This window comes from Aythya fuligula, chromosome 2 (genome assembly GCF_009819795.1).
Source record: "Aythya fuligula isolate bAytFul2 chromosome 2, bAytFul2.pri, whole genome shotgun sequence".
In the NCBI taxonomy this organism is placed as follows: domain Eukaryota; kingdom Metazoa; phylum Chordata; class Aves; order Anseriformes; family Anatidae; genus Aythya; species Aythya fuligula.
The window spans coordinates 127,517,045-127,530,139 of NC_045560.1; positions in this window are offsets into that span (position 1 = coordinate 127,517,045).

A 13,095-nucleotide genomic window follows, 5' to 3' on the forward strand; every position below is an offset into this window, starting at 1 on the left:
AGCAGTAACGTTTATTTCACTGTCAGTACTGCCCTCGCCTGCAGTATTTTATCTGTGGCAGGCGATGGGCAAGAACTCCTCAGGAACAAGTCTTCCTCGGCGACTTTTATTGGCCTTTTAAAAACCACCTCTGAAATAACACCGGAGGACTTTGGATGTATTTACACCTTTCTTGTGGCTATCTGGGCGATTATTTCCAGTGATTATTAATGTTTCGTAATGGGAGGGAATTGTCAAGCGAAATTCCCTTTGTTCCCTCCAAGTGACAATCGAAAGCCTCTAGAAATTGGCTCCAGAGTTTCCACGGGGAAACTCTGGAAATGAAGAATTGGCCATCTTAACGAGATACAACAGCATGGCAAGGTACCACCGGTAAGAAAGTAAAGCAACCTTGCTGATCTCCTCACTGGGGAAACCAATCAATCACCGGCCGCTTACAGAGGCTAGAAGAAAAGAACATTTTTCATATTTTTTTTTCCAATCTCCTTCCTGTGCAGAGCCCGCGTAGTGCCTCTCCTCCGAGAGTGCCGTTAAATCACTGACACGGGTGTGCGGCTACGGGAGCCAGACATGCTCACGCATCAAAGCAGACCCTTTCTGCGGGGACTTCCCATTCTCGCATGGGACCTTCTTCCTCCTCTTGCACTGCCACCCGTCGTGTATCCCGCGTCCCCCACCCCGCACGATGTTTGGAGGTACAAGACGACACCTTCACCGCCTTGAATTACTTTCTTTCTTCCTGATACCTCTGAGGGCGTGAGCGGGTGATATCGTGGTCAAGGCGTTAATTATTGTTTCGAGTCTGTGAATGTGCAATGTCGGAGGACAATGACAATTATTATTTTATAAATACTTCCTTGTGTCATGACCTCCTCCCTAAGAGGCCGACGAAGTGCCTGCAGTGCTGTGAACAGCGAGTTTGCGGTGGATCCTCCTGTTTAGCCCCGTTCCTTTGTACAATCAGGCGCCTAACTAAAAAGGGGAGGCTTTATTTTTGCTTTCCTCCCCCTGACGGCTTCAGAGGAGCAAAGGGAGCGTCGCACGGGGAGGAACCTTTGAGATTTCTGCTCCCCAAACCCCTAGCTTTCAAACACCGTGGAGCCCCGAGGGCTGCGGTTTGGCTCCCCCGCCGCGGGCCGTGCCGTGCCCAGCCGTGCCGGGCTGTTCTTGCGTGTCCCCAGCCCAGGGCCGCCTGCAGCCCGGGCTGGTGCCGCTGCTTCCGGCACTTTCTCTGCCCTGAGCACCGGGCCCGTAGCGGCCGCTGGCTGAGCCCTCAAGCCAGGGTGCTGTGCCCTTCGCCCCGCGGGGCTTGGAGGAGACCCCGGCCCTTGCCGTGCCACGGCAGGAGGGTCCCCACTAAGGGGCACCCACTCACGTTCCCACACAGCGGGAGGGGTTGCAGGGGGTGGGGGGAATGAAGCCAAAGCCCCGCCGCAACACCGCGGCGAACGAGCCCAGCCCGCAGGGAGGGCGCAGGAAAGCCCAGGTGCGGCCCGCCCGAACCCCAGCGGGCCGAGCCGGGCCGGGCCGGGCCGGGCCGGGAGCGCCTTGCGCGGCCGCGGGCGGGGCAGGAGGGTGCCCGCAGGGCCCAGCCTCTGTCGGCAGCAGCTTTCAGTTTTCATTGAGCCTGCTGGTTACTGTTTAACATCCCCACCCACGTTTCAGTTTGTTTAGTAAATCGATCTGATGCTTGTACTGAGGCTGCTGCCCTGTCGCCATTGAGCAAAGTTAATTCCCCCCCCCTTTCCACACACACGCTCTCCTCCGCCTCCTTCCCTCCCGCTACAGCATATGGTAAAGACGGTGCCAGCGGCACCCAACAAGTCACGCAGCCCAGCGCCGGGACGCCCGCGGGGAGCCGGGGGGTGCGGGGAGGCAGGCGGCCCGGGGGATGCTGCCGCCGCCGCCCTGAGCTGCGACCGCGCCGCCGGAGCCCGAAGGACGGCGCGGCCCCGCCGGTAAGTCACCGGGGCTGGCGGCCGCCCACTGACCCAGCCCCGCCGCAGGAGGCAAACGTGCGGAGCGGGGAAAGTTGGCCCGGCTGGCGTGAGACCGCCCGGCAGCCGGTTTTGGGGGAGGACCGGGGGGGGGGGCTGTTCTGTGTTTCATACATACGACTTTTTTTTTTTTTTTTTTATAAATACGTCTGGTCACGTGTCTCTGTTGTCGGCGCCCCGGGGCGCACCGGAGAAACGCGCAGAGCTGGGCACAGCCTCGGGCCCCCGGGGCGGGGTGTGCTGTCCTGCCCGGTCGCCGGCCGAGGCCGTGGGAGCGCGGCGATGCGCGGCCCCGCTGCACGCTCCTGCGGTCCCGGCGCCACCGGCCGGGAGCGCTGCTACCACTGCCCGGGGCTGTGCAGGCATTTGGGACGCCTTCGCAGTCCAAGTTACATTTTTGGACTGCGTTTAGGAAGATTTTCTGTTTGCCTCCCCCCCTTTCCCCTCCCCCCTTCTTTTTTTCTCCGTCCCCGCCCTCGTGGTCACCTGTGCAGCAGGTGGATTTGTTATGGTGGTGCTGCTCCTAGTAGAACTTCTTGGCTGCTGCAATACACCTTGGTAAGGAATCCCGGAATACTTCTAGGGGAAAAATAATGACAAAAAAAGAAAATCAAAACATTAAAAGGGCAAAGCAAGCCAAGAAAAAGTATTGCAGGGAGATAGAACGGTGGTGCCAGTGCTTTAACAGTGCTGCAGGTGCATTGAAATGGGCTACCTTAACTTTGCTGAAGGCAAACTTTCAGATGTTAACACTTAATCTGTTCCTGTACACTGAAATAAGAGATGTAGTCAAACGTTTTCTGAAGTAAACAGTAGATTGCAACGATAACACTATTTTAAAACAACTTTTCACATTTGTAGTAATGAGCAATATCCCATAGTGATGTATGGTTATATCAGACCTTCCTTTTTGTAGGCCATTTCTTGTACAATGCAGCACATACTTTATTGTGATTTCTCATCGATATTACAAAGACAGTAGTCTAGTTTAAAGTGACATCTTTGTTATTGCTGCTGAGTTTGTTAAAACTGAGTTAGTGAATAAGAGTGATTATGCTGCACATATTTGCAAGTCCCCGAGTCTTTTATGTGCTGGAGAAAACTGCAAAGTGCTATGTAATTCTTCATATTCCTTAAGAATAGCAGTTCTCACAACTTATATACAAGGCATATTAAATATTTATATATGTGCAGGTGCTTTTCAACTGTTAGGAATTGAATCAGCCATTTCATTCTTCTTTCCTTTTTCTAGTCATATGATAAGGGAAAAAGGAAGACAATGCTGTGTTGAAACTCAGTTCATGCTTCCCATTATCACAGAATCATTGAATCATTAAGGTTGGAAGAGACCTTCAAGATCATCTGGTCCAACCATCACCCTACTACCAATGTCACCCTCTAAACCATGTCCCTAAGTGCCAGGTCCAACCTTTCCTTCAACACCCCCAGGAACAGTGACACCACCACTTCCCTGGGCAAATTGTCCCTTGGTCTGTGAATCAATGAGAGGAAAAAAAAATAATTTAAATTATATTTTCCATCAGCCAGTGCTCAGCTCTCTGTCCCTGTTTTGCTTACCAAAGCATACCAGACTGACTGAGGGTCACTTCATACATATGAAAAAGAATGCAGTCAGGTGTAGGACAAGATCAGGATGCCATCATCTTGCTCATGGAATCAAAGAATCACTTAGGCTGGAAAAGAACTTTATGAAGTTGCCTTTCATTTTATTAGCTCAAGCATTTGGAGCCTAAAACTGATTTCCCAGAACTAATTCTTTACCACTTTCTCTGTGACTTATATAATTAGAGGAATACCTATATTCCATAACGTTGTATTAAGTGGCATTAATGTAAAAACAAGGCAATGCAGAGATCCAGTTTGGATTTTCAAGACGGCTTTTGTAAGTACCGATGTAAAATATACTGGGAAAAGTGTCTGTTGGCATTGAGCTAACACTGTCGTCTATCCCACCTCCAACCAATGAAGAGCAGAGGAGATACAGAGAGGAAAACAGAATTCCTGTGGCCTGGCAGTATCTAGTTCCTTGGATGGTCAAGTGATATTTACTGCTAATTTGCGCGCATCACTAAAACAGCTTCAGGCCAGCTCCTTAACAAAGGTATTCTAGTATAAACACACCTTTGCTACTCCTATTCCTCCAGAGGTGAAGGCCTAGTATAGCTTTGCCACATTTGAATTTCTGAACCAAATCCTGTTTGATCCCTCTGAGTTTACTATAAACTGCACTAGTGCAAGAACAGAACTTGGTTCTTCTGATCCACATGGATTCTGTTTTGAACCATGCTGCAGAATTTATAACAGATTGACTCTAATGCAAGAGGTTGTTCCTGTTGTCTCTTCAAGCTCTTTAGGGCTGGTGTGGAGAAATGAGGTCCAGAACATATCACCAAAGTTACTTGCAAATCTTCATCACATAGATCAGTTTCCACTGACTTTTTGTCACCTACAAGAAACAAAACACTACTTTAAACACTATTCATTCTTTTTTACTAGATTGTTAGTATAGACTTCATGAGAAAATTCAAAGGTACCAATGCAGCAACCCATTCTACTTTTGTATGGTCTATATCAAAAAGATTCTGGTAACCGTTAAAGCTACAGAGGTTTTGGAAAATCCATCAAATTTTATGCTTGCTTATTTGGGAATTGGATTTTTAAACAAAACAACAATAATAGTTCTCAACTTGATTTAAGACTGAGTCATTGCTATAATGTGGTTCTGAGTTGAGCAGCTGCACTTTTATGTCTCTCAGATAGCAGGGGCAAGTTACTCCATTTATTAACTGACAAACAGACTCTTTCAGTGTGGGAATTTAGCTACCTCACATCTCAGTGATTTTAAAGTTCCATCTTCATCTTGTAAGCTTTGAAATATTCTCTGTTTATTTTTATTTTATTTTATTTTTTATTTTTTTTTTAATTTAAATGAAGTGGTTTGGCTGTTTGGAAGTCTCTCTTGATTCCTATGTGTGTTTAAAAGTGACTGAAACAATTCACACTGTTTGAAGCTAAGCCTGAAAATTAGCATGATTTGAATATCCTGTGCCATGTTGATATGAGGTATATACCATCAGTAATTGCATTGTTCTGGTACTCAAGCCTGGTAATATAGACTGCTTTAGAATATAAAGAAAGATTTTATTTCTGTAGTAAATAGTTACCTGTTGTATATGGTAATATGTTCTGTGATAGAATTTAATTTCACAAGAAAAATATTGCTGCAGCATAAGGTAACTTAACATTACAGAAAGGCACGGCTCTTAGGTTTTAATGTCTTTTAATGAATGAAGCATTATGTAACATGATGAGAAAACAAGGAAAATTCATTTCTAACAGATTAAGATGTTTGAGTGTCTTGAAACAGCTTTGATTGAATCAAATATTTTTCATTTCAAATTTTCAATTTTAAAATAGCACACCCTAAAAATCAGGTCAGAATGCTGTGTGCAATGTCAGAGCTGAGATATATCAAACTGAAAGGCTCCAACAACATTTTCAAACCTTTCTCAATTGTCAATTTAAGTTAATTGAAAATGAAAGGTCTTGGTTTCAGGATTGGGCCATTTAAATAGAAGCCTGCTGCTTTCATTTTGTAGAAGGGCAATCTCCTTCCACATACGTGTTTTAAAAGGTTCATTCATAATTCTCCCTTCACACTTCTATTGGAAATGACAGAATTCATTATTTTGAGTTCTTGAACTATTTTTCTGCAACTTGGGTGATGAATTGTATGAGATCTAGTTCATAACATGGTACGGCAACCCACAAGATTTAAAATTCTCACAGCTCGATCTGTCACTTTATGACGCTTGGCTGGCAAAGGTGCATGAAGCCTCCATGTTCATCTTCTACCCATAATGGAGTGGTAGGTTGGGATTTTTTTCTTTAATACTAACTAGGAAAGAGACTAGCACCCTTATTTGGTAATTCACTAGAAGTATCCAATCTACAAGGATATACATTACAGTAAGCTATATAAAAGACACTGTGAATTTTCTTTGCCTCCAGCTTATCTGGGAATCCAAACACAACAGATGTATATAAATATTGCTGTTTACAGTCTCTATTCCTAACATGGCAAACTTTGCCCCAAGACTTCTGTTTTTAATTATATTTAATTCTCTGATAGAAGAGGAATTTTTTGGCGCATATGTACAAAAGTACCTGTTAAAACACAGGTTCTGATGGGAGAGGGGATTCAAGAAGTACTAATTAATACTCTGAACTGTTCCCAAAGTTAAGTTCTATCTCTGTGAAATGGTAAATATGATTCAGCTTGCAGCTGTAGTGCATCTATGGCAATGGCAATGTTGCAACGAGAATCCCCCTATCTTTTGTACGGGGTTGCTCTGCTGTACCAGCCTAGTTTGTACTTGTCTGGAAAAAAAAAAAAAAAAGTAGCAATGCTTACCAGCTACTTCTTTACCAAAATAGGCCTCACTAGCAGTAAGGTAAGCATACCTTAGAATTTCCCCTTTTCTTTGTTGAACAAGACATTTGTTCATTAATTACTTTATTTTGAAGTATCAGCACCAGGCACAGAATGGAACCTGTTAATGCTCTCAGAGCTTTCTCACATACTTAGACTCTTAATTGAAACCACCATGTTTCTTCATATGCCTCAGGCACATTTTGTGTCTCTTGCAGATAGAGATTTTTTCCTTTTCCTTTTCCTTTTTCCTTTTTCCTTTTTCCTTTTTCCTTTTTCCTTTTTCCTTTTTCCTTTTCCTTTTCCTTTTTTTTTTTTTTTTTAATTGATGACTGTGATGAGAAAGATTACTTTTGTTCATATTACTTGTCTCAGAGTCATGCTCCAAAGTGTTTTGCAGACAGCATCTTTTGATATGCCCTTCAAGATAATAGTATTTATTCCTTGTGCAAGGAAATGTCAGACTGACATTACATTAGCAGATGAAATTCCTTCAGTAGAGGTCTAGAGATGACTCAGAGAAATGAAATGGTGCCTACACTGTGATTATACATTGATACCCACCCACTGTCCTCAGTAGCTGTAGTCATGTGTTGGTTTTTGTCTGCTGCTACAGTTGCAGGAGTAATTATGATTTTGTGAACTGACAGGATTTCATTTACCTTATTGCTAAATACTTCACCTGTTTATTACTTTTCTTCTCCCAACTGCCAAACAAGGTAAAAACAGTCTTTTCTGATGGACCATTTAGTAGCCATGCAGTGACGCTGGCAGTTTGGATAGAGACCTTATACAGTGCTGGCTACATCTGTGGTTTCATATGATTTCTGAGCAGTTAACCTTCGATCTATATTTCTTCTTCTGTCATCACAGAAATGGAGGTTGACTTTTTCTTACGAACTCTGAAAACAAAACATAGGTTTTACTGCTAGGTCTGACTTTGTTGGTAGTTGCTATCTACATAATAGGTATGTATAAGCATTACTTAATACCCTTCTTAACTTTTGGGAGAAAAATGGTATTCCCATCTCCAGTGTCCAAATCCAAAATATTTTTAAAGGACTTACATTTTTAAAGAAGCTTTAATGTCTTCTGAGCTTATTGTCTCCATTCATGTTTAACAGTATTAAACAGTTTATTATTGTTATTATTATTTATTTATTTATTTAATTTTTCCCCTTATCATGTGGCTCTTTCTTTCAGCATCAGTGACTTTTTCATTCACTTCAGTTTTGAAGTGCCAGAACATGGTCTGACATTTAAAGAAGAACTTTTGATTTAATTACTGTAACATGAACAACTTTAGCTGTGATAGTAAGGAAAAAAAAAAAGGCAAAACAAACAAAGGAAGGCACTCAGTTTTATTGTGAGAATCTTGAGAATCTTTCTGTGTTTCATTTCAGAATCTTCTAGATAAATTACAGGGATTCACAGTATCCCCTTTAAGAGTTTGGCTTGACACCCAAGCTTACTTGAAAAACCTAAACGTTAGATCAAAGATGAAACACCATCAGCAAAAATGAATTTCCCCAAAGAAAAAAATTAAACACAGGATTAAGGTAATTTTTTTTTGTTTATTTGTTTATTGATTGATTGGTTTAGGGCTATTTTGGTTTAATGTTAGTCAAGATAAAAAGAAAATAAATAAAAACAAGTGCTTTTCAGATTATTTATCTCCTTTGCTATTGTTATTTTTCATTGAGAATAAAACATGAATGGGATGTAGTAGAGCTTCAGCTTCCAGGAATGAACAATATGTATTACATTAAAAAATGGAGGTGCATTCTGTACTTCACGAGCACGTTTGCTTTGAGCCTTTGGGTTGATTTGGAGTCCATTTTCCCAGCCAGATTTCTCAGGCTTTATTAAAATGCATTTGTTTGCAGGTAAATAAAAGCAGAGAAGAAACTCTACATACTTCCTGATGCATTTCACACAGTTCAGTCAGGCCTGACTGAAATAACTGAGGCAGTTTATGGCATTAGCACCATTTGCTTATATGCTTCATCTTCCACCTCACTTGAAGGTCTTTGTCCCCATAACAGAGGCAACAGAATGCATATTCTTGTTTCCAACAGAGGTAGTAGTTTAAGTTGCTGAATGCAGAGCCACTTACATTAATGTAGTGGATTATGAACATCAGTGTCCAGGTGTGGGTGCATGCTTGCCTCTGCTTTATCCATAGAGTGGAATGGTTGGTTCTAAGAAGAGACGAGGCTGAAGTTGTAGAGTACTGCAACCAGATCATAACCATAAATTGTTATGTCAGAAATATTATCTATGCCTTTTCTTGCTCCCAAGAGTGAGCTGTACTGGTGGATGTGTAATGGTGGGGATATTTGCGTGCTTGAAAATTGATTGAAAGCACTTCATCTGTCGTTTTTAACATCATGTTGATCAGTGTAAAATAAGAGAACAAGCAACTTTGCTATAGAAATCTTTATAATAGAAAGTCTGTAAAGACCTTTTTAATAACAGATAAAATATGGGAAACTTTAAATAAATAGGCTTACATTTCAAGGACAAGGAAATGCTAAACTATTTACAGGCTTTAGCTGAGAAAGAAATTCAAATTTTAGCAAAAATTTCATCATTAATTTTGCTATCTAACTTAATAGAGTTTTTATCTCATTTTAATCCACTAGGCCAAGTAATTTATTTCTCAATATGTATTTGAGGCTGAAAGAAGGTAGAAAATGAAAAACACTCCCAATGATCATTCCCAAGTTTCTATGGTATCATAAAGTGTAAATGAGCATTTTGAAATTAAGATACATGTATGAATAGGAAAAACCTTGGCAGGTAGAAAATGAGCACAGCTTTTACTGGCTTGAAGAACATATCTAAAAGACTGCAGAAAACATTTTAACCCTTTATGATGTTCTTTTGCATCTAGCAGCTTTGAATTTATAAGGCTGGCCTCTTGCTTTCCACAACAGGAACGAAAGCAATGTTGTAAAGCAGCTCAAGCCAACAAGGTGCTTGTTAAACCTCCGCTGTGTGAAGAAGGTTATGAAGGAAAAAAAAAAATCCTGATACAGAAGTATTTCATTAGTTGGGCAAAATAGCACAGTTAGTTGTAGGGAAGCTGCAGTTTAGAATGAAACACATTATCAAACCTAGAAAGACAATGTGCTCTGAGAGGTCACTATGAAAACAGCTTCTTTGTCTGCCTTGTCTGGTAATTTTAGGTGATCAAAGTAATAGATTTCTATTTCTCAGTTTAAGAGCACTTTCTACCTCAGACAAGTACAACTGATGGTAGAAACTGTGGGGAGTACAGGCATCAGTAATAGTTTAGAAATGTCAAAAATGGCTAGCGTGGTATACTTCACCACAAAGGGTATATGCCCACCACAACTGTAGCTTGTGATCCTAGAAGATTAAAGATTCTCCATTGCTCTTAGCTAGATAAAGAATCCAACATGTCCTGTAATCCAGGATGAGACAAGATATATTTTTTCAGATAGCAAGAAAATCTGCCACTTTCTAGTGGCTGCTGCTTTCAGGAATCCTTTTATTTCAGCTAAGACTCTTTCCTTATAGAGTTTGTATTTGTTGTGGAACAGAACATACAGGCATCCAGGTGTCCTAGTCCTAATACCAGTGAATTCAAAATCCTAGCTAATTTTGTGTCACACTCAGTATTGGCTGTTTGAAATGACCCTGACCTTACAGTCAGCGTAGATATAGTAGAACTGTGAGAAAAGCTTTTGTACGTACAAAGGTAAGTACAAGGGTTCCAGTTAGGAACACTGGGCGTTACTTATGGTGTATCTCATGCTTTAGATACATCACTTAGATGAATGTACATTTTCTGTGGTTGGGAGTCATACAAGTCTGCAACTTACTTGCTTTTTTTTTGCCCTGAAACAACAAAAATAATGCTGTTATTAGTATGTGACATAGTTAGATTCCTGTTGAAAATCAATAACCTTCCCTTAAAACAACCCTTACATTCTTTCCTAAACCCATTTAGAATCATTTTGTATGCCTCATTAGCCTTGCAATTTAAGAAAGAACAAAAGAAAGAGAAAACAAGCCAGCCACCTACTGTTAAACGGCGTGCCTCATTTACATTTTCCAACCAAAGGGAATGTTTATGACACTAAATATATCTGTTAGTCTATAAGTACCTCTGTTTAGAATTGAACAGGACAGTGGTTCTCAAACTGAGTCCCATCAAACATGTAGTAATGATTCCCAGTGTGCTGTAGGAAGTTTGAAACCACTGCTACCTTCCTTCTTTTGTCAGCTATGTGGCTTACTTACATAGGAACTAAACAGATACTGAATGCATTCTTGAGGATTCTGTGCAACTGCCTGTTAGAAGGTGGGTGGTGAATGTGAACAGATATGGGCATTTTATTTTTTAAAAAGTAGGCCCAATACTTAAGCACAGTTGGCATTTAAAGGAAAATGTACCGAGCTTCTGAAAGGAAAGACACTGTACAATGTAGAATAATATTGTTGACTTTTAAGTGAGTGTTTTGGAAGTTGATTGATCAGATTATGGTGAGAGAAAGGGTCATGTACTTTTATGTACAGTTGTCAACTTTTAATTATAGTGAACCTTTGAAATTCCATGCAGTAACCCTGTGGGAATCAAACCAAATGAAATAAATGAGATGGAGGTGATAATGACCTACAGAAAAACTGAAGCTAGGCATTATTTGAGTTATAAAAATATAAACTGTCATATGTAATGCATGTTTGAAGAAATAAGATTTGCTACACTTATAAGTACAGCAACACCTACTTTTTCATGTAGTAAAATGTGTAGCAAACCAAAACAGATGCAGCTATATTAGACAGTTATAAGAAGGAAAAAAAAAAAAAAAAAAAAAGCTTTTGACAGCTCCTCTATTAAACAATTCTTACTTTTTATAGTTATTTTTACTGTATGTATGTTTATATTTATTTATGACAAGCAGTCAATGTTTAGAAATTTTATTTGAATATATTAAGCAAGCTGTTTGCTCTTCTAAATTTTATTCTAAAAAATAATCTCAATATTTCAAAGATTTGCTTATTTAATTATTTATTTAGGAAATAGATCCTTAACATAATATGTAAAAAAAATAAAAATAAAAAAAAAATATTGGAAGAAGTGATTGAACAGGTTTTGGCAACTTATATCAAATTCTTTAATTTCTAGGAATTTGACTTAAAACACGTTGGAATAATATCTTACATGTATTTTGCATGACATGAATCTTCTGGTAAACTATTTTTAAATAGAAAGTGAAGGTTTATTAAGTTCTATTAAAAAACAGAGTTGTGTCTCTTGAAGGAAAAAAATACCACACATTTTCAGTTTTCTGAGTATTTCTTTGTGTTTCATTCATCCTGTTGACTTTGTGCTCAACATTGAGAGGTAAGACTTTTTATATATTCTGTGTTAATACCTATGTTCAAAGAGTTAACTTTAATTTTTCTATGGATGCCTCTAAACAAGGAATAAACATACACACATTTTTATTTAAGCAAAATAATTTATTTATATGAACTTTGTATTACCATTATATGTCTTTCTCCTATTTTTAGTGTAGTTGTCTGTTTCCTTCAGAATTGCCAATTCACCTTTAGGTGAATTAAGATAAACTTGCGTGTTATTTATAAGTGTTAGTACTAATAAAAAGTGTTTTTTTATTATTTTTTTTTTTCTGTGTATAAAGGCTGATCATATATGTATGCTTTGTGTGTGTGTGTTTGAGAGTTTGAACTTTTTCTTTTTTCTTTTGTTTGTCCTTTGAGTAACCCATCAACTTTTGCTAAAGACACAAGTTGAACAGCTGGCTACATATTAAATGTAGCTGGTTGGCTGGTAGTTGCAGCATAAAAAAAAATGTGGCATACCATGATCTGCTTCCATTGCCGTAGATTTCTTCCAAGCAAATGTTTTGGTGAGGGAAAGGGTGAATGCTGGAGGACTTTTTTATTAGTATTATTTTTTATTTTTCGTAACTTATTCGTGGGGAAGGAGCAGGAGCACCATTCTGTGTGTTAGAGGATGGATTATAGTCTGTACATCTGTAGGACTAGAGAGCTTGTCTCGAGGACAGAAGAAGGTGTAACTGGATTGAAAACAGATGAGTGTCAAGATGAGGAATGTGGTGAAGATGCATGTAGAGTGCATTTTCAAAGGCTCTACCCTCCCACCTTATGTTTGGAAGGGATGAAGTGAGGTGGCTTGCCTCTAGCACCTGAAGTGGTTATGGCCAGGAAGACCATAGTTCAGGTATCAGTTCTAGCAGCTACTGAACCAGGCTCCAACTTCTAGTTGGAGGCATCTTTGAAAAGAGACAAAGGCTGCAAAACTTTACATTACAAGGTCTTGGTTTCTGAGTAAACTGTTGCCTCATGGTTTGTGGGTAAGAAAAACACTGCATCTGCACGCCAAGGAAATCTTTGTATAAAGAGAATGTTTCAGGAATCATCAAGCAATTTGAAGATGTAAGAGAAGACCCGATTTGATGCTGAGATTATGAAATAGGCAAAAAGTTCAAAAAGAACAGAGAAAAAGGGCAGATTATTTGTTTGGGCTCATTTAAAGCTTTGGTATAGGAAGCCAAGAGGAAGCCTAGAACTTGAACAGCAGGGACAATGTTGAATAAGATATGAATGATAACAAGTGTCTACAGA